Below are 27566 nucleotides of genomic sequence, written 5' to 3'. Positions count from 1 at the left end.
TACTCTGCATATTTAAATTTCATTTACAAACTGGTATATTTACCTTCTCTCTTGAGTGCTACTCTTTGCAGAAACAAAGATAAACAATGTATGATGCTGCTTTGGGGTGATGTGCTAGACATGGTACAACCCTGCCCTTCACCTCCTTCATTATAGCAGGTATTTAAGATCGGTATTGATGATAGCATTGTGAATAATTGGTTCATACACAGCAACTTTATGGTCATTCACTTTATAAGTGGAATTATAAGCCTCTAAATAACGATTAGACTCTTCAGATGGTTCATTTTTATGTGTCAACTTAAGTGGTCCAAGGAGTGCCTGGATATTTGGGTAAACATTACTCTGGGTATACTGTGGTGGTGATTATTAATTAGATTAATAATTGAATCAGTATAGTGAGCAAAACAAATTGCCCTCACAAATATCAGTGGGCCTCATCTAACTAGTTAAAGTTCTGAATAGAGAAAACAAAAGTCGAAGTAAGAGAGAATTTGCTCTTCCTGCCAGAGTGTCTTCCAACTGGGCAGTCTTCTGTCTCCAAAACTGGACTGAGACTAGGACTTATACCATTATCTTTTCTACTCAGGCATTTGGACAAGCCCTGGATGAGAATCACTGTTTCTTCTAGGTTTTCAGCTCATGAAATGCAAATCTTGGGAACCTCATTTACATAACTGTGAACCAAGTCCTTCCTTCCATCGTCTATGAATCTTTCTCATGGTTCTCTTGCTTTATAGAAGTCTTACTAACAAGCATCAGGAGCAATTTTCCAAAGGAATGATTTATTATTTTTGAAAAGCTAAAAACTAGCTCTTTAGACAACAGCCATGTACTAACACCTGGAATTTAGGAATGTTACTTTAGAAGTGTTGCTGCAAAAGATATAAGGCGGGGGGATTTATCCTGGATTGTCTGAGTGGGTCCTAAAGGCAACTGCATGTATCCTTGCAAGAGCAAGGAAAAGGAATATTTGGCCAAAAGAAGAGGAAAAGGCAAGGTGACCACAGAGACATAAATTTAATCCATGTGGTTACCAGCTCAGGAATGTTGGCAGCCACCAAAAGGTGGAAGATGTGAGGAACAAATTCTTCCTAGAGCCTTCCAAGGGAACATTCCTCTGCTAGCACTTTGATTTCTTCCCAGTGAAACTGATCCAGACTTCTGGTCTCCAAAACTGTGAGAGAATAGATTTCTGTTGACTTAACTCAGAAGGGTAGTGGTGATTTGCTACAGCATGCACAAGAAACCAGTGCACTACTTTTGCTATCGATCTTGATAATCCTTTATACTGATGTATCTTTTCTGCAGAGTTATTGATAAGCAGAAAGGATGAGGAAGAGAAGTAATATGACTGTTATTGAGTATTCTCCTGTGTCTGGTGCAGTGCTAGACAGTCAGCATGTGTTATCTCAGTCCCTCAACTTCCTGGAGTACTTGCTGAAAGGACAAAGCAGTAATCATGGTGTTAACGTGATGACATCTTTAAAGTCCTTCAGTGGCTGTCTAGAGCCTCATATAGGGATTACAATCTGCTGGCCTTTGAGCAAATTTGGCCAAGGAGATTTTCATTGGCTAACACGATATTTTAAACTCATTTGCACTTAGAGAATTTTAAGTAAGAAATGAGTTAACTCTCCAGGTGTTCACAATTTCCACTTCCCAGCACTGATTGCTACTGCCAACTTCACAGAATCTGACTTCATTCTGGTCTCTGATGACATTTCAGTGTGCGGTTCTGGCCTGAGCTCAAACATTAAAGATGCCATATCACTTCTTTCATGTTTTGTCCCGATTTACCTGTCACATAATGGCTCTTCCCGCATGCACGTGTGTTTTTCAACTGCGTGTTTTTCTCAGTCGTACCAGAAGATGACATTTTCCACTATTCTTCACTACGCTTCATATGCTGCTTCAAGTATGCAGAATGGTTTCCTTGCTCCTGACTCAAATTCAGCTCGAAACTTAGTTCAGATCTTATCTGCACAATAAAACCCTGCTCTGCTGGCTTCCACCTGAGTTATGCATCTTTTCTATTTGCACTGATACCATATCTCATTCTACTATTATTTTTAGTGTTATGTACAGTATAAAATTTGTTTATTACGCAGTAGCAGAAAGGAAAGGAAGCTACTTGGAACAGGAATTAATAACAACACCTTGCATAGTGCCTAGAACTTGGAATGTATTCACATTGGTTGGATATTTTTCATGCATATAATAACCAATATGATGTAGATACCATGGTGTCTGTTTGGGATACGCCAGTGCATTGAGTTCAGTACTTTCACCCAGTCTTTATTCACTATGGTTAAATTTTTATTACACAGGTTTGATGACATATTTTGTGTGGAAACATATCAAAGCAATGGTCATGAAAAATTTATGCCTTTCAGATTATCAAAGAAATGAAAACATTCCAACTTTTAAATACCTTCCCTGGACTCCAGTCTCCTCAGGATAAAACCATGAACTAAGTCATTATCTCCCTACGAGCTTTCACCCAGGGGCTTTGGAAATGGGGAGTGGAAGGAGGAACAAACAATGACTGATATTTTTTATAATCAAGATACAGGAAAAAGGGCCAAACACAGTGGCTCACACACCTGTAATCCTAATACCCTGGACTCTGAGGCGGGTGGATTGCTTGAGCTCAGAGGTTTGAGACCAGCCTGAGCTAGAGAGAGATCCCATCTCAAGAAAGAAAGAAAGAAAGAGAGAGAGAGAGAGAGAGAGAGAGAGAGAGAGAGAGAGAGAGAGAGAAAGAAAGAAAGAAAGAAAGAAAGAAAGAAAGAAAGAAAGAAAGAAAGAAAGAAAGAAAGAAAGAAAGAAAGAAAGAAAGAAAGAAAGAAAAGAAATAGCCAAGTATTGTGGCAGGCACCTGTAGTCCCAGCTACTCAGGAGGCTGAAGCCAGACCATGCGGTAACTGAAGCAAGAGAATCACTTGAGCCCAAGAGTTTGAGCTGTGACACCATGGAACTATACCGAGGGTGACAAAGTGAGACTCTGTCTAAAAAAAAGAAAAAAGATGTAGGAAAAAAATATGTAAGAGAATTGGGGTCCTGAGGAAAATTAGGGTGGAAAAGCAAGCAGTGGTGTGAATTAGAGGAAATTGGAGTGTCTCGGGGATTCCCAGAAACATAATATAAAGAAGGACTAAGTTCACTCAATATATTTGGATTTACTAATGTGTCTCTTCTGAAGGAAATTCAGATTAGATTAAAAATGAAGAATTGGACAGTCAATGTTTGATGTAATATAGACACCGAGTCAATGATTTATCAGATTTTTATCTCAGGTCTTTTTGTTTGAAACCTAAACCTAGTTGTTCTTTTTTTTTTTGCAGTTTTCTTTGGTCAGGGCTGGGTTTGAACCCACCACCTCCAGCACCTGGGGCCAGCACCACACTCCTTTGAGCCACAGGTGCCATCTCCTAGTTGTTCTTTTAGTGACCAAGTTGATGCCTTCTTAAATATTAATTCTATTTCCAAAAATACATTGAATTTTTTTGAAAGACTATATCTTCTAGGATTTTTTCCCACACAATGTTTAACAAATATTGCTAATTATTCCCCAACTATAATGACTCAAATATTTTACAGTTGTAGCAACATTCTGTAAAAATATTATTACAGTAGTCCTCAAAACAAAATGTTTATAAGCTCTATAACATTATTTAGTTTAAACAATATTCTTCTGGGCTAAATTCCTGCACATAAAATAAGGAATACTTATATCTGGGCTAGAAAACAGACAAATGGACTTTATTAGGGCAAAAATTTGAGAATGGTGATTAAGCTATAATGGCAGTGCAATTGGTTGTGGGGGGGAGGCAGGTTGGATTGACCAGTCCATGAACCTATGTATATAAAGGAGATAAAGGGATTCTCTACCAGGAATGAAAAAGTAGCCTCAAACTCAGGGTAGCTTTCGGTGGGTTGTCAGCCTTTACTTGGTTGCAGGGCATTGCCAAAGTCTCAACTTGTCGCATCTGCCAGGTTGGGTGAAGCTAAAGATACCAGAGGAGGTATCACAGCACTCAAAGAAGAGCATGTGTGTTGCAGTGGAATTTACACTTTCACTTGTAAGATGGAAATAAAATGTTTTATAAAATAGTGAAATTCCTACTGCATTGCTCACTCTTTCAGTAGTCTCTTCCCCACACTGTAGGACAAGTAGACCAACAGTTCAGATCACAGGAGTTGCCATTTTTTTTATAAAGGGCCAAATAGCAATTATTTTCCATTTTGTGGGCTATACAGCCAAATATCTACTGCAATTATTGAATTCTGTTGCTATGGTGCAAAAGTAGCCATAGACAATATACAAACAAATGGGCATGGCTAATTCCAATAATTATTTTCAAAAGCAAGCTGTATGCAGTTTGGGCCTGCCTATAGGCAATACTCTGCCAATTCATGGTTTAGAGAAATAAAACTACAGAAAAGAGATATTCTTTTTTCCTTTATCCGAGACTAAATGTTTTGAATATGGACCTATAATGCTGCTAAACTCAGATTACCTCAAATCTATATCTTGGAAAAGCATATGTCTTTAGCATGAGTAAATAGCAAAATAAACAATAACCTGCTGTCTGCAAATATAGATACCAAATAGAAAAAGATAACTCCAAGAAATCAAAACAAATATTTGTCATTCAGTTGTGTAATATCATTGCAGGAAACATGTAAAAAGACATTATTTTCTCTATCCTAAATAAGTAGAACTCTTAATTAGAAGAATTTGAAGCTAGATGGCATAGTCATATTTCTGAAGTTAAGGACAATAAAGTAAGAAATCAAGCTACAATCAGAAAAAAAGAATCTACTTACCTAGAAGTGCAAGCAAAATTAAGACTAGAATTTTAAGATACATTATGTCATAAAATAATAGAAAAATATTGACAATGTCTTAGGGAACAAGGCTGTGAGCAGATTAAAAACACAAGTCCAGTTTATGATTTTTTCAAACACTAAAGAAGAGGAATTTTTACATGTCGGCATTTCTTAATTTCCAAATTGATTCTTTCTGTTAGGAAAATGAATGCAAGGCTGGGCATGGTGGCTCATCACTGCAATCCCAGCATGTTGGATGGCCAAAGTGGCAGACTCATTTGAGGCCAGGAGCTCAGAACTATCATGGGCAACATAGTGAGACCATCTCTTTATAAAGAAAAAAAAAAGCAGGGCCAAGGTGATACATACTTGTAGTTCCAACTACTTAAGAGGCTGAGGCAAGAGGATTGTTTAAGCTCAGGCGTTCCTGACTATAGCAAGTTGTGATTGTACCATTGCACTCCACCCTGGATGACAGAGTATGATCCTGTCCTTAAAATGTAAAAATAAAAATAAAAATAAATTTAAAATAAATTAAAAATTTCAGGGTTTTTTTTCTGTAAGTAATCTATTCTGCCTCAACTGTATCTAATAATTACTTATTTCTTGTAATTGCAGAGATTAACCTTAGCTGCTATAATTTTTGTTCCAAATAAGATTAAACAATCAACAATCACATCTGTATAGGCTGGGTTGTCCAGTCTTTTTTTTTTTTTACTCTGCCATAGAGACTACTCAAGAATGAGAGTTGTCTTGAAGCACACATTAAATAAACAAATGCTAAGGAAAGCTGATTAACAATAATAATAATAAGAATAAATAAATAAGAAAAAAAAGAGAAAATGATCCCTGCATACTTTTCATGATTTTTGACACCATAGAACCACAGATAAGCAAAAAAATTCCTCACAAAATCTTTAGCATGTGGCCTGTGGTCCCACAGTTTGGACATGCCTGGTGTAACCCAAAGAACAGTATAAGTTATTTAAAAATTAAAGAAAAGTAGGATTTAATTTTTAAGTAGATATAGCATCAAAGAAAAGGTGATGAGCAAGAAAATCTCAAACATTGACTAAATAGTTTGTGTTAATATGATTAGGAAAAAATAATACAAATGCCATACTTACATACTTACTTTTTAGAAGAAAAATGTATGATATCATAAAATTAATAATCTAAGTTGCTAAAAAATAGTTCATCAAAAATTATGAATAGTGGATATGGATGAAATAAGTAAGCTTGTAAAATAGATTTTGCTATGGAATCATAAAATGTGAAAATTATTATATAATTTATGGTCATGTGATTTTGATTATGAGTTTAAAAGTCAGTTTAAACTCTTTACTTTTGGCTCACCATTAGTAAAACAAAAACAAGATGTACATTGTCCCAATCATTTGAGAAAAAAAAAAAAAACGTTTGTCCAAATTGTGTGTTAAAATCATTATCCCAAATTGTTTCTCTGTCGAAGTAGAAATAAAATCTGATAGTATATATAGAATAGAAAATATAAATAAGACAATGGCATATATCTAAAGTTATAGGCAACTGCCAAAATTGTAGGCAGAAAGCCATTTACATATAAAATTTGTTAATGATTAGCCCCCAAACAAAGTAAAATAAGAAATCAATTGATTCAATAAAACTACAATGAAAAAGAACCATTAATGAGATAGGGATTCGAAAGAACATAGAAGAGAAAAATAAGTCTGTGATCTAATTCTCATTTCTAACAGTTATAGAGATCTTTCACACAAGAAAAGTGAGATAACATTAAATCTTTGAACAGGACATGTAAAACTTTGTACTTTTTTGTGTTTTATTCTTAGCAAGTCAATCGCAAAGATGCTTCCTCTTCCCAATCCCCCATCCCCTCCCAATATAATGTAGAAGATTAGAAAACTGAAATGCACCTAGAGGATAAAATGCCCCTGCATTGACATCTACAGGAGAAAGGCACTCATTTATTGCAGGTGTGCTCAACTGTTAAGTCCTCAATTTGTACTCATTATGTGATTAACTGGACTTCATCTTCATGTGTTCACTCATTGTTTCTATTGTGTTACTTATCTTTTTCTTCATGATTTGTGAGAGTAATGTATATTTAAGACATGAGTTCTTTGTCTATTTTATGTATTATGCATAGCTTTTCCCACGTTGGTAGCTCTCCATTTATACTTTGTATGACGACCAGAATTTCTTATTTTTAAAAAGTGACAAATATATCAGTTTATTTCTTAATATTTTGTTCTTTTGTTATCTTGTTTAAAAATTATTTTCTGCCTCAAAGTAAAAATATTCATCTTTATAGTCTTTAAAAGTATTTAGAATTTTGCTTTTGACATTTAAATATTTATTATATGAAAAATTTACACAGAAAAATTTATGAGACGTATGATTGTGAAGATTCAGAATAATCATTAAAAACAAAGTGTAAATATGTTCAGGGAAATATAAAAAAATAACTACACAAGGAAAGTGAACTTTACATAGCAACAACTTCTTCAATAGAAATTCAGAAGGTGAAAAGAATGGAGCAATGCTTCAGAATTGTTAGCGGTACTAATTTTGAATCAAGATATGTTTTCTCATTTTAACTACCAAATGCAAGGTTAGAATAAAGGAATTTTCAGACATCCAAAAACTGAAAAATTATACTTGCTACATACTCTTCCGGGGATGCTGGTGGAAAGTGCATTTCTGCAGGATGGCAGGTTGAACCAAGACAAAGAAGATGTGAGATTGAGAGAACGTACTATCCTATGTGCAGAAGTGCTGGGAAGTCCCAGGATGATCCTGCTGCACCAGGTCTAGAGAATAACCAATCTCTAGATATTACTTAATGTAAACGCTACTGTTTGAAGCAAATTTTCATATTTAGAGAGTGTGAAAATATATTCATAGTTCAAGTTCAACCAGAAGAATACAAGCATGAGGGAACATGTACACATTTGTCTTTTCCTGTCCTTTGGGGATTGGTTCTATATCTTTCCGTGGATAACAACATTCATGAGTGCTCAAAGTCCTTGAAATAAAATGGTGTAGTATTTGCATATAAATGATGGACATCCTCCTGTATGCATACTTTAAATCATCTCTAGACTACTTATAAGACTGAACATAATGCAGATGTTATGGCTTAGGGAATAACGTGAAAAAAAGTCTGTAAATGTTTAGGACAGGCATAATTTTTCCAGGTATTTTTATTCTATGGTTGCTTCCAACTGCATATATGTGATTTATTTCAAGGACGTGGTATATACCATGGGGATGCTGGCATAGCAATTTAGAAATCTGTATGGTGGGCCACTTGGAAGGACTGACCAGAACCCTCAAATAATAGCAGAAACTTCTATTTGCTGATAACATTTATTCTTCTTTAGGGAAGCCTCAGTTCTATTCTTAAATCCTTCAACTCATTTGAGTCAAGCTCACTTGAATTATCTAGGATAATCTTTATTTAAATAAAGTCACTCTTTATTGACCTTAATCATGATGAAAAATACTTTAACAGCAATCTTTAACAGCAATAACTAGGTTGGTGTTTGATCGGGTAATTGGAGACTGCATCTTATCCAAGTTGATATATAATACAGACTGTCATAGGGAAATAACTGTACAACTGCAATAAGAAATCAATATATAAGCAGAAATATTTAAAAAATGCATGAATAGATGCATAAACCATGAATACAGAAAGCCAACTGCATATTCAATACCCACTTCAGTCAAGAAACAGTAGTGGTCCTGCATCCAACTCACTAGCTACTGTTAGATTTGCTGGATTTAAGGAAGGATTTCCACTGGACAACAACACAACACGCAAGTGCGAGAGCATGAAGGAAGACTGTATTTGCAGGCTCACCTATCAACCATGCCAAAGCCAGTCCACCCATAGAAGGCATGTGAGAATGAGAAAGAGAGGGAGAGGGAGAGAACCATGGCATCTCTGAGAAGACAGTAGTTGAGAGGTCCCCTTAACATTTTCGTTTGTTTTGGCTAGACATATTCTAATTTCTGATTCAAGACAGTACCTGTGGCTTTATACAACCATGGGATGATATATAACCTAAGATTGAATGGAAAAGTCTTAGATTTACTTAGCTTTATATTTTCTTAGGAGGAGATATATTCCTGGTAAATAAAATTTTCATTTCTCTTTTTGCAAAACAGCTTTCTTAAGGTATGATTGATATACAATAAAATGCACAAGCTAAGAACAATTTAATAAGTCTCATTTTATGTATGTGCCAGTCTAATCATCACCACAATTAAAATAACATAATTGTTATCACTTAAAAATGCTGCATGTTGACCATGTGTTCATGACTGTAATTCCAGGACTCTGAGAAGTGAAGATACGAGAATAACTTGAGGCCAGGAGTTGAAAAACAGCCTGGGAAACCTTGTGCAACTTCTTTCTCTATAAAAAGAGTAACACGCTCATGGTCCTAGCGACTTGGAAAGCTTAGGCAGGAGGATTGCCATTTGAGGCCAGGAATCCGAGCTTATAGTGAGCTATAATCAGGCTATCACATTCCACATCTCTCTGTGTTGCCCCACGTGTGATCTTGTCTTGAATGAATGAATGAATAAGTAAATAAATTATGCCTTTAGTAAATCCCAGGCAACCATTAATCTGCTTTCTGTCACTGTAGATTAGTTGGTATCTTCTAGAACTTTATATCAATGGAATCATACAGAACTCAGTTTTCATCTGGTTTCTTTCATGGAGCATAAATTCGTTACCTCATGTTTCCAGAGGTCATTATTTTCTACTGCTGAGCAGTATTCTGTGTTATAAATACAATTAGTTTTTCCATTCGCTTTTTGGTGGATTACCAGGTTTGGGTTATGAAACAGAGCTCTTCTGACCATTTGCATATGTATCTGCAGGAACATAGCTTTCATTTATTTGATAATTATGTCAGTATGGAATTCTTGGGTGATACCGTCAGAGAATATTTTATCCACATCCCTCACAACATTGGTGTTGTCAATTATTTTAACTTCAAGACATTTTAATAGGTATGTCATAGAAACTAATTGAGGTTTTAACTTGCATTTCCTTAATGAAAAATGACATTAAATGTGTTTTCAGGAGCTTATTTGGCATATATGTATCTTCCCTGATAAAGTATCTTTTAAAAGTTTTGCTCATTTTTAAATGGATTTCATTTTCATTATTAATGAGATTTGAGAGTTATATTTTAGATCTAATCTGATATATGACTTGTACAAATTTTCTCCAAGTCAGTGGCTTATTTGTCATTATTTTAGTGGTGTCTTCTAGGGAATAGAATTTCTTAATTTGATGAAAGCCCATATATTAATCTATTCTTTTATAAATTGGGCTTTGCTGTTATATCTAAGATATCTTTGCCTGATGCAAGTTTATAATGATGTTCTTTTTTTTTTTTTTTTTTTGAGACAGAGTCTCACTTTATGGCCCTCAGTAGAGTGCCGTGGCATCACACAGCTCACAGCAACCTCCAACTCCTGGGCTTAAGCGATTCTCTTGCCTCAGCCTCCCGAGTAGCTAGGACAACAGGCACCCGCCACAACGCCCGGCTATTTTTTGGTTGCAGTTCAGCCAGGGCCGGGTTTGAACCCGCCACCCTTGGTATATGGGGCCAGCGCCTTACCGACTGAGCCACAGGCGCCGCCCTGTGATGTTCTTTTTTTTATTCAACAAGTTTCATAGTTTTAGGTTCTTCTTTTAGATCTGTGAAACCTTTTGGAATTAATTTTTTTTTTTTTTTTTTTGTAGAGACAGTTTCACTTTATTGCCCTCGGTAGAGTGCCGTGGCATCATCACATAGCTCACAGCAACCTCCAACTCCTGGGCTTAGACGATTCTCCTGCCTCAGCCTCCCGAGTAGCTGGGACTACAGGGGCCCGCCACAACGCCCGACAATTTTTTTTTGTTGTTGTTGCAGTTCGGCCGGGGCCGGGTTTGAACCTGCCACCCTCGGTATATGGGGCCGGCGCCCTACCACTGAGCCACAGGTGCCGCCCAGAATTAATTTTTATTATGAATATTTTTTGCCCATTAATGTCTTTGTTTCAGCACTGGGTATGCATGTATACATGTATGTATTTATGTATTTATTCATTTATTCTTTCATTCATTTTTAAGAGACAGGGTCTCACTCTTCGCCCAGACTAAAGGGCAGTGGTGTTATAGTCACTTGCTATAATCTCCAATTCCTAAACTCAAGCACTACTCCCACCACAGACTCCCATGTTACCATGCCTGGCTAATTTTTCTTTTTTCTGTTTTTTTTTTTTTTTTCTTTACTTTTTGTAGAGCCAGGGTCTCTGCTGTGTTGCCCAGGCTTTTGAACTCCAGGACTCAAGCAGTTCTCCAGCTATGGCCTCTCAAAGTTCCTGGATTGCAGGTGTAAACCACTGCTCCTAACCCAGTACTATTTATGAAGAGTCTATTCTCTACTGGATCACCCTTGTATCTCTATTTAAAATTAATTTTCATATATCAGTTTGTATTTCACTAATCTATCCATATTTAGGATTTAATAATACCTGATCTTGTTCATTTTTAATTGATTTTTAAATGATATAGTATAAGTCCTTCAACTTTTCTCCTTTTCAAAGTTATTTTGGCTATTCTATATTGTAAAAAATCAACATGAAGGTTAGAATCAGCTTGCTAAATGTCTAAAATATGGGTATATTTTTCATGAAATACATGGGTGAGATTGGGGACATTAACATCTTAGCGATATTATTATACCAGTGAAGCTTTGCCTATTTTTAAAATTCACATTGTAAGTCCAGCACCGTCAAGAACACTGTTTTACTGAATATCTCTGAAGAATAATGAATTCCCATTTATAATATTTGATCCCACTATTCTGGTAAGACATTTATCTTTTTTGCATATTTAGACTGTTTTTTCTTTTGGGTTTATGCTAAAATACACAAAATGTTTATTGGAGAAAACTGATGTATTCTATTTTGGCTCAAGATGACATATTAAATAAAAATAAGGGTGTAGCCTCTTGTGCCAGGCCATTTGTATTTGAATCTTGAGGCCATCTCTTAACTTCCCAGCATACTTTCAGTGACTCAAGTCTCAGGAGCTATCCCTTAACATTCTTAAATAGATCGTTTTCAAGCTTAGCAGCAGTGCTCAAATGTACTTTGCTATAGTAATGAAATATTTTGTGTAAGTGGGAAAACTGTTATGTTATTTGCCTGAAATTTTACCTCAGGTGCAATCACTTTAAAAGTATTGACAATTTGTAGCATAAAAAGTAATCTGCCTCTGTGAGGCTGTGACCTATAAAAAGTTTTTACCTGATGATAACTTCCTGGAAACTCTTTTTCACGGCAACAGAGACTATACTGTGTATGATGCCAAGAGAGGTTGTTATACTAAAAGTAAATGATCAATTTAAGTTTTCCTTTGAAAAAGTTTTATTTGAGATAACTAAATTAAAAAAAAAGAAATGTGGATCTAGGGAGAATCTCAGAGAATCCTACAGCGTGTCCCACAAGTTGCCCCTAAAGTTACCATAGATAGGAGAAGTGGGAAATAATAGCTAAATGTTAATTTATTTATAAAATATACATTATAAAATTTTATAAAATATTTACAAAATATTCTTTGGGTTGGCCACCTCTTTGTAGAATTTTGTAATGAATATTTTTGTAAGTAAAGTACATTTAGCTGCTATTTCCCATTTTTTCCCTGTGTATGGAGAGGTTAGAGGCAACTTTTGGAATATGCTGTGTATTCTCCATTCTAGCTCAGCAGCAGAAACTTAGGAATGAGTGAGCACAATCATCAAGGGAGAGCAGAGAAAGGAGCTTTCAGTTACTGTTGTAGCTAGAGCTCCATTATGGGGTATGAATGAGTGTGTGTTTCAAGATATTTTATGTAGTTCCTGCTTGGGGAGAGCAATCTGTGAAGCAAACACTGTCTTAGACTCTGTTATGTTTGACAAAGACCATGCTATTGCCCATCCCTACAATGCTTGAAGTTCACCTTCTATTCTCAGTGGGCTATTCATGAGGGAATGTCGTATCTTAGTCTTCCTGACTCTGCACTTCTGTTGATTTTGCTAGCATAAATAAGCATAAATCTCAATTCATCTGGGTGGGCTGCCACAACATTATAGTCTTGGTAACAGCAAACATATATCACTCACCATTCTAGACACTGGGATATCAATGAGCAAATGTACTGATTTTCTGGCTGATCCAGTTCCTGGTGAGGGCTCCCTTCATTGCACGTAGACAGCCGTCTTCTCAGGGGGTTCCAATGTGGTGGAGAGAGTGATCCTGGTCTCTTCCTGTTCTCATAAAGCCACTAGTCCCATCACAAGGCCTCACCTTTGTACTATCATCTAACTCTAATAACCTGCCAAAGGTCTGATTTCCAAACACTTGGGGGTTAGGAGTTTAATATATAAATTTGTGGGGGACAAAATTCAGTCCATAGCAAAATCTTTGGAATATGAATTGTAGTAATGAATCAATGCCGAATTGGCTTTTTCCCCTTATACACCTGATGGTGTCAGGCAGACTGGCCCTTTTAGTTTTCTCTGTCTCCTCAGGCCTACCAGGCACCTATGTTCTTTTTCTTGAGGAGGGAAGTACACTTGTTTTGAGTCCAGTACCCTGGTATTATGATAGTGTCAAAACCATAAATGATGGATATCATTGTAGTGAATTTAAGACAATATTTAAATGTTTCTTCTATGGTTCAGATGTTTTTGTGCCTTTCTCCTCAAACAGATTCATATGTTGAAATCCAATCACCAATGTGATCCTGGGGGCACGGGCCCTTTGAAGATGATTAAGTCATCAGAGTAGAGCCCTCAAGAACAGGATTGGGGTTTTATAAAAGAGACCTGAAAGATACCCCTCACCGTTTCTGCCAGGTGAGGGTGCAGTAAGAAGAACCAGGTACTCACTAGACATGAATTTGCTAGGCTACATTAATGTGAGAAATAAACTTTTGTTGTTCCTAAGCTAACCACCAGTCTATGGTATTTTGATACAGTATCTGGGACAGACTAAGACAGTCCCAAGTGTCACACCACAAATAATAAAACAAAATGCATAGTAGATGTAGTAACAATAACTCATTTTTGAGGATCCACTGTCTTTAACATTGTTTAGTGACTGCTTATTAACTTGTTTGTGCCTAATCTCTCCCGTTCCACAGCCTATCAACAAAGGGCATAAAGAACAGTTTCTAACAGTCTGTGAACAAGAAATGTTTCAATATTAGAAATCAAGTTCTTTGTTGGTGTTTTACTGCCAGGATTGAGACTCAATTATCATCCAAATAACATAAACATTTTTACTTATAGCCCTGCAACTTAGCACAAAACACCAAGAGTGATGTAGATTCAAGCACCCTGTTTCCCGGAAGATAAGACAGTGTCTTATTTTAAGGTGTGCTCCCAAAGAGGAGCTAGGTCTTATTTTCAGGGGACGTCTTATCTTTCCTGCAAGTAGGTCTTATTTTCGGAGGATGTCTTATTTTTGGGGAAACAGGGTAGAAACTGATCTGGGATGGAGAGAGATCCTTTGTGTCTTTTAATTTTTACTAGGTTTTATGAATGTACAAATTCTATTTATGTATTTCTACTTTTCTATTTCTTGAGTCAATTTTTTTCTTTGCATATAAATGAGTGGACCTTGTTTCTCTCTGATCTACTTTCCTTTTTGTGGGTACTCATGAGACTCAAAATATCTTAGTGTAAGTCCAGGTTTTACCACTTAACCGATGCCTAGTTTTCTTTCTTCTGTTGAAATAAGAATGCTTCAAGTTACCTCGCCGTGCCGTTTTGCAGATTAAATAAGCTTCTATATGAAAAGTGCTTAGAATAGTTCCTGCTATAGAGTGAGCATTATAAATATTTGCTATTATTGTTAAGGATGATATTATCTCTTTGCCTTCTACAGGTGTAAAATATGTCATTATACCCTTCCTAAGGCCATCTCTTTGCTGAGATTTGCTTTTCTTACAAAACCACCAATAAGGATGCTTCCTCGGATGTAGCTTTAAAATTCTATATTTGTGTGTGTGTGTGTATATATATATATATATGTATGTATGTTTGGCAAATTTGTAAAAGTAGGGTGAAAAGCTGAGCATTTCAGCCCTTGGCCTTGCTGTGTGAGAGTGAATTGCACTCTTGATCACCTGTTGGGTATTTTGGACTCATTAGCTCATTTAATCCCCACAGGACATCTCTGGGTTAATATCATGCTCTCATTTTACAGAAGAACTGAGAACTCCTCTAGGTCACACATCTAGTTGATATGAAGCTCAGTAACCAAAGTTTATTTTTTTTTTTAAATTGCTTTACCACTACAATTTTGGGCTAATATGACTGATTTACATAGTCATATTTGTTTAAGTATTTGACTAGTAAATACATATTCTTAAAGGGGAAAATTTAATATTATTTAATATATTTTCCACATCACCAAGAATAATTCATAGAAATATGATTTTCTGAAATTCATATTTAAGAATTGTTTTTATATGTGTGAGTAGAGGGTTGAAAGTGTATGAAACACTAACCTCGCTTTCAAGGAATTTCAAATTTAATAAAATTAAGCATTTCAAATGAAGGAGGAACTAAATCTCATAAGAAAAGCATATTCAGTAAAACAATTTATTTAGGGCCCAATATATGCCAAAGTACTACAATAGGAATTTAAAATTTCTCTCTTTAAGCTTTTCATCTAGCATATGATAAAGGAATCATTGTATCCACTTTATTCAAGATGTCATTAAAGAAGAAAGAGCACACAGGGAGGTCACATACCAAATATAATACAGCCAGGATTCTGGCCGACATTTGTCCACTAACTTGTCCTCTTTATCTTCCCCTGCATTTGTTTACTATGTTTGTCATACAATGGAAAAGGTTACAAATGTAAAATATTATTGGAATTGAACTTACAGAAACAATTACGATGATTATAATATTCTCAGTAGCTTGATAGACTTTCTTGTGATGATGTTAACTTAAAAATATGTCTTAAATGTATTGCAAAGAACCAAGAATATATCTATAGCAACAGAAAAAATGTTTTCAGGTACATAAAAGGATGATAAAATAAGGTTTTTGCAAGGAATTGAGTAACTTGTCCAGGAAATAAGACATTAAATTACAGAAACAGAATATGGAAAAAAATAATTTAATTTTATGAATGGAAAAACTTAGTCTCAAAGACATTATTTACTTATCATTACAGGAGTCATTAGTCATTGAGCTGAGACTTAAATAAAGGCCTGATTTCTTGGAGTTTTCTTTCCAGTGTTCTTTCTGAAAATAGCCATCAATGAAAATTAGTATGGTGTATAGCAGTGTTATGCATGTTAATTATAAGAAAATTTCCTGTCTAATTTGTACCATATCATTTTCATTGGTGTCTTTCTCTTCACTATTTGTATGTATTCTTAATAAAATGCTCTTAAAATGGCATGCTTCATTTAATGATTCATTCTTTTTTTTTTACTGAAAGTATTGAGTCATTTATTTTAAAATCATCAATAATGATTTTTTTACATATAAAATTGGATTTTAGATTTTTTTTAAGCTTTCAGTAATAGTTTCAGACATATCCTTCCAACTGTAGGAAATTATTACTGGTATGAAATTTCCAGCTAGCCACATTTTGTGGTGGTATTTCCATTCATAATGCATTTTGGAAAGTTGGTTTCACCCTTACAAAGAGTAACTCACTTATTCTCAAGGCCTTCCTGTGGGTTAGGGATGTGCAGCTACTGATTGATTGTCCTCAAAGTTCCTTAGAAGGATGTAGCAGAGTACTTGAACTTTAAAAGCCTTTTTAGATGTTTACTAGTTTATTCATCCATTCAGCAAGTGCTTGTTGCAAGCCTGGTGTATGATATGAAGCATATGTCTTACAGTTTTTATTAAAAACTTGTGACTTGTGACTTGTGATAAGATTTATTCCACAATCTAAAAGCCAGCCTACATGATATGAAGTAAAATCTAATTCCATTTCTTAAGTAGAAGGTGTGTTTGAATTGAAATCCATTGTTTCATCTTCACGCATAAACTGAGACAGGAATTTAGAGAAATGCTTATCCAGGGGCTTTTTGCCAGATAGGAGCACATAGTTGCAGATTGACCCTCTTGTAAATATTTCATGATATATTTTTATGTAATTTCAAATAGCTCTTTTTCTTGATAATACATCAAATTTCTCAACGTAATTGTTAAAAGATTCTTGTTTCTTCAAATAATTCTTTATTACATATGCAAATTTCAGAAGCAGTGAAAATGAATACAGATTAGAACATCTAAAGAGAATGAATTATAAAAAAATCTTATTTTCTTTAAAATCTAGGTAGGGGAAAGCCTAAGGCATTTTCCTAAGGCTTCCATCTATCAGATGGTTAAGTTTATGTCCTTTAAGGGAGTTAGAATCACTGTTTTCTGTTGTAAAGCCAGGTGTGGGATATAATTGTTGGCATCACAGATTTATTTTTAATTATTCATAAAAGTGATCTAAACAATGGAATCCCCAAATGAAAACACACAGTGCTGTTTGAGAAGCCATTTGTGACTGTTTCGAGCACCAATGAGATACCAGTTTTGCTTTTCATGTCAACTTAGGAGCACATCAAATTGACCAGGTGTCTTAGTTTCTTTGGTGTAGCATTAACAGAATGCCACATACTGAATAATTTATAAGCAAATGAAATTACTTCTCACAGTAGCCTGGAAATCCTAATATCAAAGTGTGGATAACAGGGGAGGCCCTTATTCCTGATCATCCCCTGATCGTGGAAGGTGAGATAAGGGGGGAGAGAGAGACAGAGAGAACACGAATCACCTTCATTGAAACTCAGTCCCAAAGAACAGTATTAATCCATTTTGATATCAGAGCTTAATCACCTCTTAGAGGTCTCATCTCTCGACACCGTTGCTTTGGGAATTAAATTTTTAACGCACAAAATCTGGGGTGCATACTCATGGGGTATACATTTTTCAAAATATAATTTTTTTCTAGTAGAAATATTCAATATCTTGTGTGGAAAGGAAAAAAAAATCAATGCTACTGTGATGCCTTGCTTTAAAGTAAAAATAATAAAGATTCTGAAAGTGGATTGACATAAACTCATTTGGTGTAATTTAGCAATAAACCCACAGGTTACAGGATAATCATGTATATTATCTTCTACCTCAGTGATGAAATTGGTGAAAAGTAGAAATCATGCCTCATCTATAAATATTCAACTGAATGCAAGTTGTTAATAAGTATTTCACTTTGTCTATTGACAAAGAATTTCTAGTAAGTCAGGTCATTTTCACAAACTGTCAGCAAATGGGATAATTTTGAGTCTTGCACAGGTCTCAGGCTGATAAAATCTTTTTTACATATTGCATTTATATTGTTTTCTTATTACAACTGTAAATCCTTATTGTTTTTTAACAGTTAGAAACCCAAAAAATACACAGGAAAATTAAAAAAAAAAAAAAAACAATTACAGGGTGGCACCTGTGGCTCAAAGGAGTAGGGTGCTGGCCCCATATGCTGGAGGTGGTGGGTTCAAACCCAGCCCTGGCCAAAAACTGCAAATAAATAAATAAATAAAATAAATAAATCAATTACAATGATCCTATCATTAATTTAATTAATTTTAATAATTTGGTGTATATTTTCCAGGCTTTTTGTGCAAAAATCCCTATATTTTTGAATATGTTATTTTTACAGAAATGGGATGTTAGAATGCAACTGTTTTGTGATCTGCTTGGTATAAATTGTAAGTGAGGAAATTTCCATGCCATCACAGCTGCTTTTACATAAAAAATATTATTGAAATGTTTGTTTTTCACAGGGAGATTCGCCATAATTCATTAGTTGCTTTCTATTGTTGGAAATTTGTCATATTTTACAACATAAAAACACATGCATTAATGAACATCCATTTGTATGAAACACTTTTTTCCATGATTAAGGTTTTTTATGGATGAATTTGTATGAGTACAATTTCAATCAAAGCATTTTGTTTGTTTGTTTGGTTTATTACTTTTTTTATACTAGTAAATTTTCCTAAGGAAAACTTACATCTATTTATAGTTCCAACAGATTTGTATGAAAATTTGCTTTTAATGAATACTCTGTTTATTTCTGGTACATAGTATGTATTTATTTAGTCCAGTAATTGCATTTTTCTTCACATAAACTTTTATGAGTTTGCTGCCAGGGGGGAAACACAAAGCAGAGAAACCGAGACATCTAAACACAAGAAAAGAGGAACTTCTGGAAGATCAGCTCCTGCTGGATGATGCTGAGGAGGGATGAAGGAAAAGAAGCAGACTTTAATCTGATTGGGTGCTGTCAAGAACTGAGGGTCATATGATCATAGGTATCTTAATACATTTGATCTAGGAGATGGGCCATTTTTATGTTCTTAATAGGTAGGGTAGTTTGATGATTGTCTCAATAGTCAAAGTCTCAAATATTCAAAATCAGTCATATAATTGAGTTATAGCTAATAAAGTAAAACTGAACAGTAAGAAAATGAGTAGAAATGGGAATTATTTTAATTTTATAACTTTCAACTTCCAGAAGAGATGTTGGGATAACTGCAAAAGTAAAGAATTTATGTAATGTTATGATTATGAATATAACCACTGGAGTACAAAATATAAACCTTAAATATCAGAAGGACTGCTTGTAAATAAAGTAAATAGACAACTTGAAACTTAACCTATGAAAAACAGGAATTATAATGTAAAGTAATAAAATAATGACCAAAATATCTACCATGTCAGCATGTTATTAACATTTCTCTATTAAAAGAAATAAATATTCATATTATATCACAATATCAAATTCTATGCTACAGAAGAAAAATATCTAAAATATACTATAATGACTAAAAATAAAATAATAGGTAAAGCTATACCAGCTTATGTAAGTAATTAAAAAATATAGTAAACAAATGTTAATATTGAACAAGGAATATTCTAGTAAAAGTAGGGTTTTTTTAGGTCACTCCCACTTCCTTTTATCCAGCTCAGGCTACAATGTTCCTCTCTTTCACTCTTTATTTCTATTTATTTTTATTTTTTATTATTAATTATTATAGGAACATAATAATTGTATATCTTTATAGGATGCATGTGATGTTTTGATATAGATATAAATGTGAATCAATCAAATCAGGGTAACTGAGGTACCCATGACCTCAGGCATTTTTTCATTTATTTGTATTAAATGCATTCCGATTCTACTCCTTTAGTTATTTCAGAGCATATCCTAATTTATTGTTGATTATAGTCAGTTATGCTGTCAAATACTGTTATTCTATCTGATTTTATTTTTGCACCCATTTACCATCCCCACTTGCTCCTCCCCTCCTTGCTGTATTTCCCAGTCTCTAGTAACCATCATTACATTCTCTACCACCATGACATCAATTGTTTTTAATATTTAGCTTCCACATATGAGTAAGAGCATGTGAGATTTGTCTTTCTGTGCTTAGCTTATTTGACTTAACAAAATGTTCTTCAGTTTCATCTACGTTGTTTCAAATAGCAGGATTTTGTTCTTTCTGGTGATTATATAATATTCCACTGTGTATATATGTACCACAATTTCTTTATTCATGTATCCATAGATGGACACTTATGTTGACTCAAGTCTTGGTTTTTGTGAACAATGTTGCATAAACATGGGAGTACAAATTTTTATTTTTATTTTTTGGGTGCACTGAATTCTCTTTTGTATATTTCTAGCAGTGGGGTTACTGGGTTATATGTTAGTTATATTTTTAGCTTTTTGAGAAATTTTCATAGTGGTTGCACTAATTCACATTTCCATCAACAGTGTATGAGGGTTCCCCTTTTCCCACATCCTCTCCAACATTTGTTAATTGCCATAATTTTGATAAAAGAAAGCCATTTTAACTAGAATGATATGATATCTCATTATATTTTTGATCTGCATTTCTTTGATGACTGATGATGTTGAGCATGTTTTCATGTACATTTTGGCCATGTGTGTGTCTTCTTTTGAGAACTGTCTATTCAGATCCTTTGCCCACATTAGATTATTTGAGTTTTTCCTATTGAGTTGTTGAAGTTCTTTATATATTCTGATAGTTAATCCCTTGTCAGATGAGTAGTTTGCAGATATCTCTGTCATTTGTTGGTTGTTTTTTTTCCCACTGCTGGTTGTTTCCTTTGTTATGCAGTAGGGTTTTAGCTTCGTGTGATTCCATTTGCCCAGTTTTGCTTGGTTTTCTGTGCAATGGAATACTACTCAAGAAATCACTGCCTAAACCAATGTCCTGAAGCATTTCTCTAATATTTTATTTTAGTAGATTCATGGTTTCAGGTGATAAGTTTAAATCTTTAAACCTTTTTTGATTTTTTTAATATGGTGAGAGAGAATGTTCTAATTTTATTCTTCTGCATATGAATATCCAGTTTTCCCAGCACCACGTATTGATTGTCCTTTCCCCACAGTTATTTCTTGGCAATTTTACTGAAAATAAATTTACTTTAGATGTGTAGATTTATTTTGTTGAAGATAAATTTACTATAGATAAGTAGATTTATTTGGGGGTTCTCTATTCTGTTCCATTTGTCTATGTGTTTGCCTTTTTTTTTTTTTTTGCTGGACCATATGTTTTGGATACTATAATTCTGTAGTATAATTTGAAAACAGGTAATATGATTCCTCCAGGTTTCTTATTTTTGTTGAGGATGGCTCATGCCATTCTGGCTCTTTTGTACCATCGTATACATTTTAGAATTGTTTTTTTTTTCTATTTCTGTGAACAATATGATTGGTGTTTAGATGGAGATTGCATTGAATTTGTAGATTGCTTTAGATGGTCTTTACTTTTTAATAACATTTATTCTTCCAATCTACAAGCATGGAACATCTTTCCTTTCTATTGTCTTCTATTGTCTTTTCCTTTCTATTGTCTTCTTCAATTTATTTCAAAAATATTTTATAGTTTTATCATAGATACTTTACTTCATTGCTTATGTTTATTCCTAGGTATTTTATTTTATTTGGAGCTACTAGAAATGAGATTACTTTCTTGATTTCAATTTTAGATTATTTACTGTTGACCATAGAAAGTTATGAATTTTTGTTTGTTGATTTTTTAAATGATTTTATTATTATTTTTTTTTTGCAGTTTGCATTTATTATTTTTGAGACAGAGTCTAACCCTGTTTCCAGCCTAGATAAATTCCAGTTTTCTAATTATTAAATTATCAGTTTACAGAAAATGCTATCAAATTTTACATATTGATTGTATGTCTTGGGATTTCAGTAAAATCATTATTAATTTCAGCAGCTATCTTTGGAATTTACTGTGTAGGCAATAGCTGATCAATGGATAAAGACAATTTTAATTCTTCTTTTCTTATCTGTATACCTTCAATTTATTTTTTAATCTTGCTTCATTGCATGGTAGATTTCCCAGTATGATATTAAATAGAAATTGTGAGAGGATATTTATATCTACGTGTAATAATAGGAGGAAATAATTCAGTTATAAGTTTACATTTAAGTGTAGGTTTTCTTAGAATCTTTGTATCAAAATATGGAATTTTTTTCTGTTTATATGTTGGTGAGGATTTTAATCATTAGTGAATGAGGTATTAGGTTAAATGCTTTTCTGCATCTATTGAAACGGTTACTTTTTAGTGATAATTGTGTAAATTCACTTGAAATTGTTTAAATCATGGTGATTAGCTTTGATTGATATTAAGATGTTGAACCAACTTCATGTTGGTTGGATAAATTCTATTGAGTCAAGTATTACATTTTTATATGTACATTGCTAAATTTAATTTGCTAATATTTTGTTATAAATTTCTGAACCTATATTTCTTTTTTTTGTTTATTTTTTTTGTGAACCTATATTTCATTAAGATCTCTAAAAGTTTTATTTTCTTATAAACTCTTTGCATTTGCATTAAGGCAATACTCATTTCATAAATAAATTTGGAAGTGTTTTTCTCTCAATTTTCTAAAAGTGTATTTACAGAATTATTGCTGCTTCCTTAAATATTTGATAGAATTTATCAGTGAAGCCACCTAAGCTTGGTTGTCTCAAGCCGTGAATTAATTACTTAATAGATATAGTGCTCTGCAAGTTCTCTGATTCTCAGGGAATGAACTATGGTAGTTTATGTTTTTTTTTAATTTATTTATTTTTTATTGTTGGGGATTCATCGAGGATACAAAAAACCAGGTTACATTGATTGCATCTGTTAGGTAAAGTCCCTATTATAATTGTGTCCCACCCTCAAAAGGTGTGTCACACACTGTGAACCCCACCCACTCCCTCCTTCTCTGTCTGTACTCTCTCCTCCCCCCACCCCATACAGTGTACTAGGTCATTAATTGTTCTTATAACAGAATTGAGTACTTAGTATTCTTGCTTATCCATTCTTGTGATGCTTTACTAACAATTATGTGTTCCACTTCCATCCAGGTTAATATGAAGGATGTAAAGTCTCCATCTTTTTTAATGGCTCAATAGTATTCCACGGTATGCATATACCACAGCTTGTTAATCCATTTCTGGGTTGGTGGCATTTAGGTGGTTTCTGCATGTTGGCAATTATAAATTGAGCTGCGATAAACAGTCTAGGGCAAGTGTCCAAAGCAAATAGATAACTTACACAATGGGAAAGGATATTTGCATGTTTTGATTCAGACAGAAGCTTGATAATGAGGATCGACAGAGAACTCAAAGTAAGCAACATAAAAAAGAGCCCAAAAGCCCTTATATCAATAGGCAAGAGAGATGAATAGAACCTTCTCTAAAGAAGACAGACTAATGGCTAGCAAGCATATGAAAAAATGTTTATTGTCTCTAATTATTAGAGAAATGCATATCAAAACCACCCTGAGATATTATCTAACCCTAGTGAGAATGGCCCACATCACAAAATCTCAAAACCGCAGATGCTGGCGTGGATGTGGAGAGAAGGGAACGCCTTTACACTGCTGGTGGGACTGCAAACTAGTACAACCTTTTTAGAAGGAAGTATGGAGAACCTTCATAGAACTCAAACTAGATCTCCCATTTGATCTTGCAATCCAATTTCTGGTCATCTACCCAGGTAGTTTATCTTTTTAAAGGAATTTCCATTTCATCACTGGTATCAAAATTTATTGGCAAAAATACATTGCCAATTTTTCATTTTTTCCCCTTAATGTATTTAAAATCTATAGAAATTTTATCTCTCTCATTTCTGGTAATTTATAGTTAGGGTTTTATATGCTTTTTAAGAAAATCAACTTCGATAGAGATTTATTGTCACTATCACTCTCATTATGATTAAAGAAGATTTCAAATTCATTGATTTTTTAAAATTGTTTTCTTCTTATAATCTTATTAATATCTACTTTTACATTTATTACTTCTCTTTCTCTGCCTGAATTGAACTTAATTTGTCTTTTTTGTCTTGTTTTCTAAGGTGGAATTTTCTTTTATTTGTTCCATATCATGGTGTTACATCTTGAAATCTCTATTCATGTTGAACGAATTGTGGGATACAAGCTGAGTCTGCAAGAATTTCTAGCAGGACCCTTTGTCTGTGCAGAGGCTTCTTTTGTTCCTTGAAGCCACTAAATCACCTTTTCCTCTCTTTCTCATCCTCTTCTTTCTCTACTTCCTCCTTTACTTCTTTGGTTTAAACTTCCATATGTTATTTACAATGGAAAACATTTTTTTTTCTTTTAAATTATTATAGCTGAAAAGAAATTGGCATCGTACTATTGAATATGACTAGATTTGTCCTTGGGTTTCCAATGCTATGAGTTGTCCAAGAGAGAAAATAAATTAAGAATATTTGTCTGATGGTTCAACCTAACCTCTCAGATTGATGGGTGTGATGAAGCTTTATCATGATCATCTTTGCTTTACCTCCTGCCATGAAGAAATGCCCTTTTACTGTTGGCAGCTGAGGGGTCATTTTAATATCTTCTTCCATTTGGCCTCATTGATTCTGAAATGGCTTAAAGCAGATTCTGTACGTGTACTCATGCTTTAAGTTTTCCAACACCATCAGAGATTTTATCCATTTCAACATTTTCATTCATCTCTATCATTCAGAGTTTGGGAAAAGAGGATTTAAATCCTAACCTTCAAGTTGTCATTTTTTTCTAGAAGTATAATTTATCTTATTTAGATGTCACAAATATCTACTATTGGTCTAGGCCACATTAATACCCTGACAGTTCCAGGAGCTACTTAGGTTCATGGGACTATTTTATCTACTGTAAACCGTACCAGAGCACTGTGCTGTGCTGTGCTTTCAGCCTGTCACTTCTCAGCGTTCACTGTGTCCCCCGATAACTGTCAACTCCTTCTACTATTTTTCTGATGCTAATGTGGTGAGAGACTAGAGAACAGATATTACATTTATCTTTCTTAAAATAAGTTTCACAAAGACTTTCAGACTGAAGAATATTTTCTTTAACACAAACTTCCACGTGTACTTCTTGTGGTTTTAAAATATTATACATTTTTCGCTTGTTCTTTTATGACTGTTATAATGTGAAGTTTTGATCAAGAACTAAGACCTGGCTTGTGGACGAGTTACTCTATAGTTCTTAGTTATAGTCCCAAGTAAGCAACCAATAAAGCTATCGGTAAAAAGTACTAAAATAAAAAGCAGCAGAACTACTGAGGACATTGGCTTAACACTAATATATCCAACATGAATGTTCAAACCAATAGCAATCAGTGTTGATGACATCAACAATCTCATCCGTTAAATTTGATTTAACTGAGCCATCTTAGAATTCTTTATTACATACCGTCATCATGCCACATTATGCTAGAAAATGGGGACACAAAGATAAAAAATATATATCTGTGTCTTGTGACCAGCTTAACCTCTAGTGGACACCCAGAATTAAGACACAGTGCAATGAGGAAAGATCAGCAAAGGGCTTATGGGAGTACAGATGAAGAAGCAATTAAATCGTGAGGAGGACATGGTAACATTTGTTTTTGAACCTTATGTCTGGAATTTCAATAGGTAGAAGAGAAAAGAAGAGATTGAGAAGGGCAACTCAGAGCTTATAGAAGGCAGAGAATTGTGAACAGTGTGAAGAAAATAGCTGGATGAAAGACTGGAATCATGGGTTGGGAACTGTAGTATCTTTTGAAGTTTTTGTTTTTGTTTTTTTAAGAAAGATACATCTGTGTTTTAGAATGAGAACTGAAAAGATATTGAAAGTGAATTGTATTAGTAAAGTAATATGGAAAAGAAGGTCATAATATTGTAAATGAGAAAAAGTAGCCTTTTGTTTTCCGAAAATGTATCAAAAGTTTGCAATACAGCAATGCTATTGATTGCTGTTTGAAAGGTGGGCTCAATATCATCATTTGGTTTATCGAAGAATTATCTCCAGGGTTACATTATTTAAATCTGACTAATTATCACATCTCATTCAGATTTATTACTGAATACCAGACTCACAGCACTAGGACAGATGCCAGAAAGTATATGTATTCATTTACCCTGGAATTGTCTCTGCTTTGAAACTTAACAAACTTAAAGATTGAATTTCTACTTTAGCCTCTTCAAGTCCCATCTCTTTCAAAGCTTCAGTTACTTTCAATACTTGAAGGGATTCCGATACATATTTAACCTTGTATCTATCACATTTCCTAGCCATACTTTCAAGTAAAAACCTTACCTGAGTTGTCAATAGGCATTTCAAATGAAATGAATCTAACAGTTCATTCATCACCTTCCCCAAACCTCATTTGTTCCCTATTGCTAACACACACCACTCTCTAAAACAAAAATAATAATGCATATTTCTAGAAATCAAGAAAAAATAGTTTCTTCTTTTACTTGATTTTCATAAAATAAATGTTTCTTTTCCCCTCTATTTTCCTGGTGCAAACATTTTTAGCCTTCAAAATCCTTATGTAAAACTATTTTAATGCTATGATAAGTTAACTAATCAAACGCATATGACCGTGAATACTCTACATTTTCATAGAATATGTTAGATTAATGATCCATCAGTGAAAACTACATTGAAAAAACAAAATGGCTGTCATTAAATTGTTCAAGTATTTGATGTATTGCTTTTTATTTTTTTTCTTTCTTGTACAAGCACTTATTAAAAAATCTGTCTTGATATTGGCTATAACCTCACCCATTTACAAGACATTTTTCAATAGATGGAGTAATGTAAAATAAAAACTAAAAAAAAAAAAAAAGTTCCTAATTAGGAATGAATGTACCATGATGAATGATGTTGTTTGAAGAAGAGTTATGATATCATTTTGACATATAATATATTAGAAGGTGGTGTCTTCTATGTATAAGACAAATATGCATCCATTTTATAAAATCTAAAAAAATATAGAAACCTTTAAATATATTAAATAAAAATATATTACATCTAATTCAAACTGCCCCCAAATTCTTATTATATGATCTTTTATAACCATTATCCAAACAATTGTTTTTTTTTGTTTGTTTTTTTATTTATTTATTTTTATTAAACCATAGCTGTGTACATTAGTATGATTGTGGGGCACCATACACTTGGTTCATAGATTGTTTGACACATTTCCATCACATTAGTTAACATAGCTTTTGTAGCATTTTCTTAGTTATTTTGCTAAGACCTTTACATTCCACATTTACTAGGATTCACATATACCTGCGGTGCATTATCCAAACAATTGTAAT

The sequence above is a fragment of the Nycticebus coucang genome, chromosome 4, assembly GCF_027406575.1.
Source record: "Nycticebus coucang isolate mNycCou1 chromosome 4, mNycCou1.pri, whole genome shotgun sequence".
Classification (NCBI taxonomy): domain Eukaryota; kingdom Metazoa; phylum Chordata; class Mammalia; order Primates; family Lorisidae; genus Nycticebus; species Nycticebus coucang.
This window is presented reverse-complemented; position numbering follows the sequence as displayed.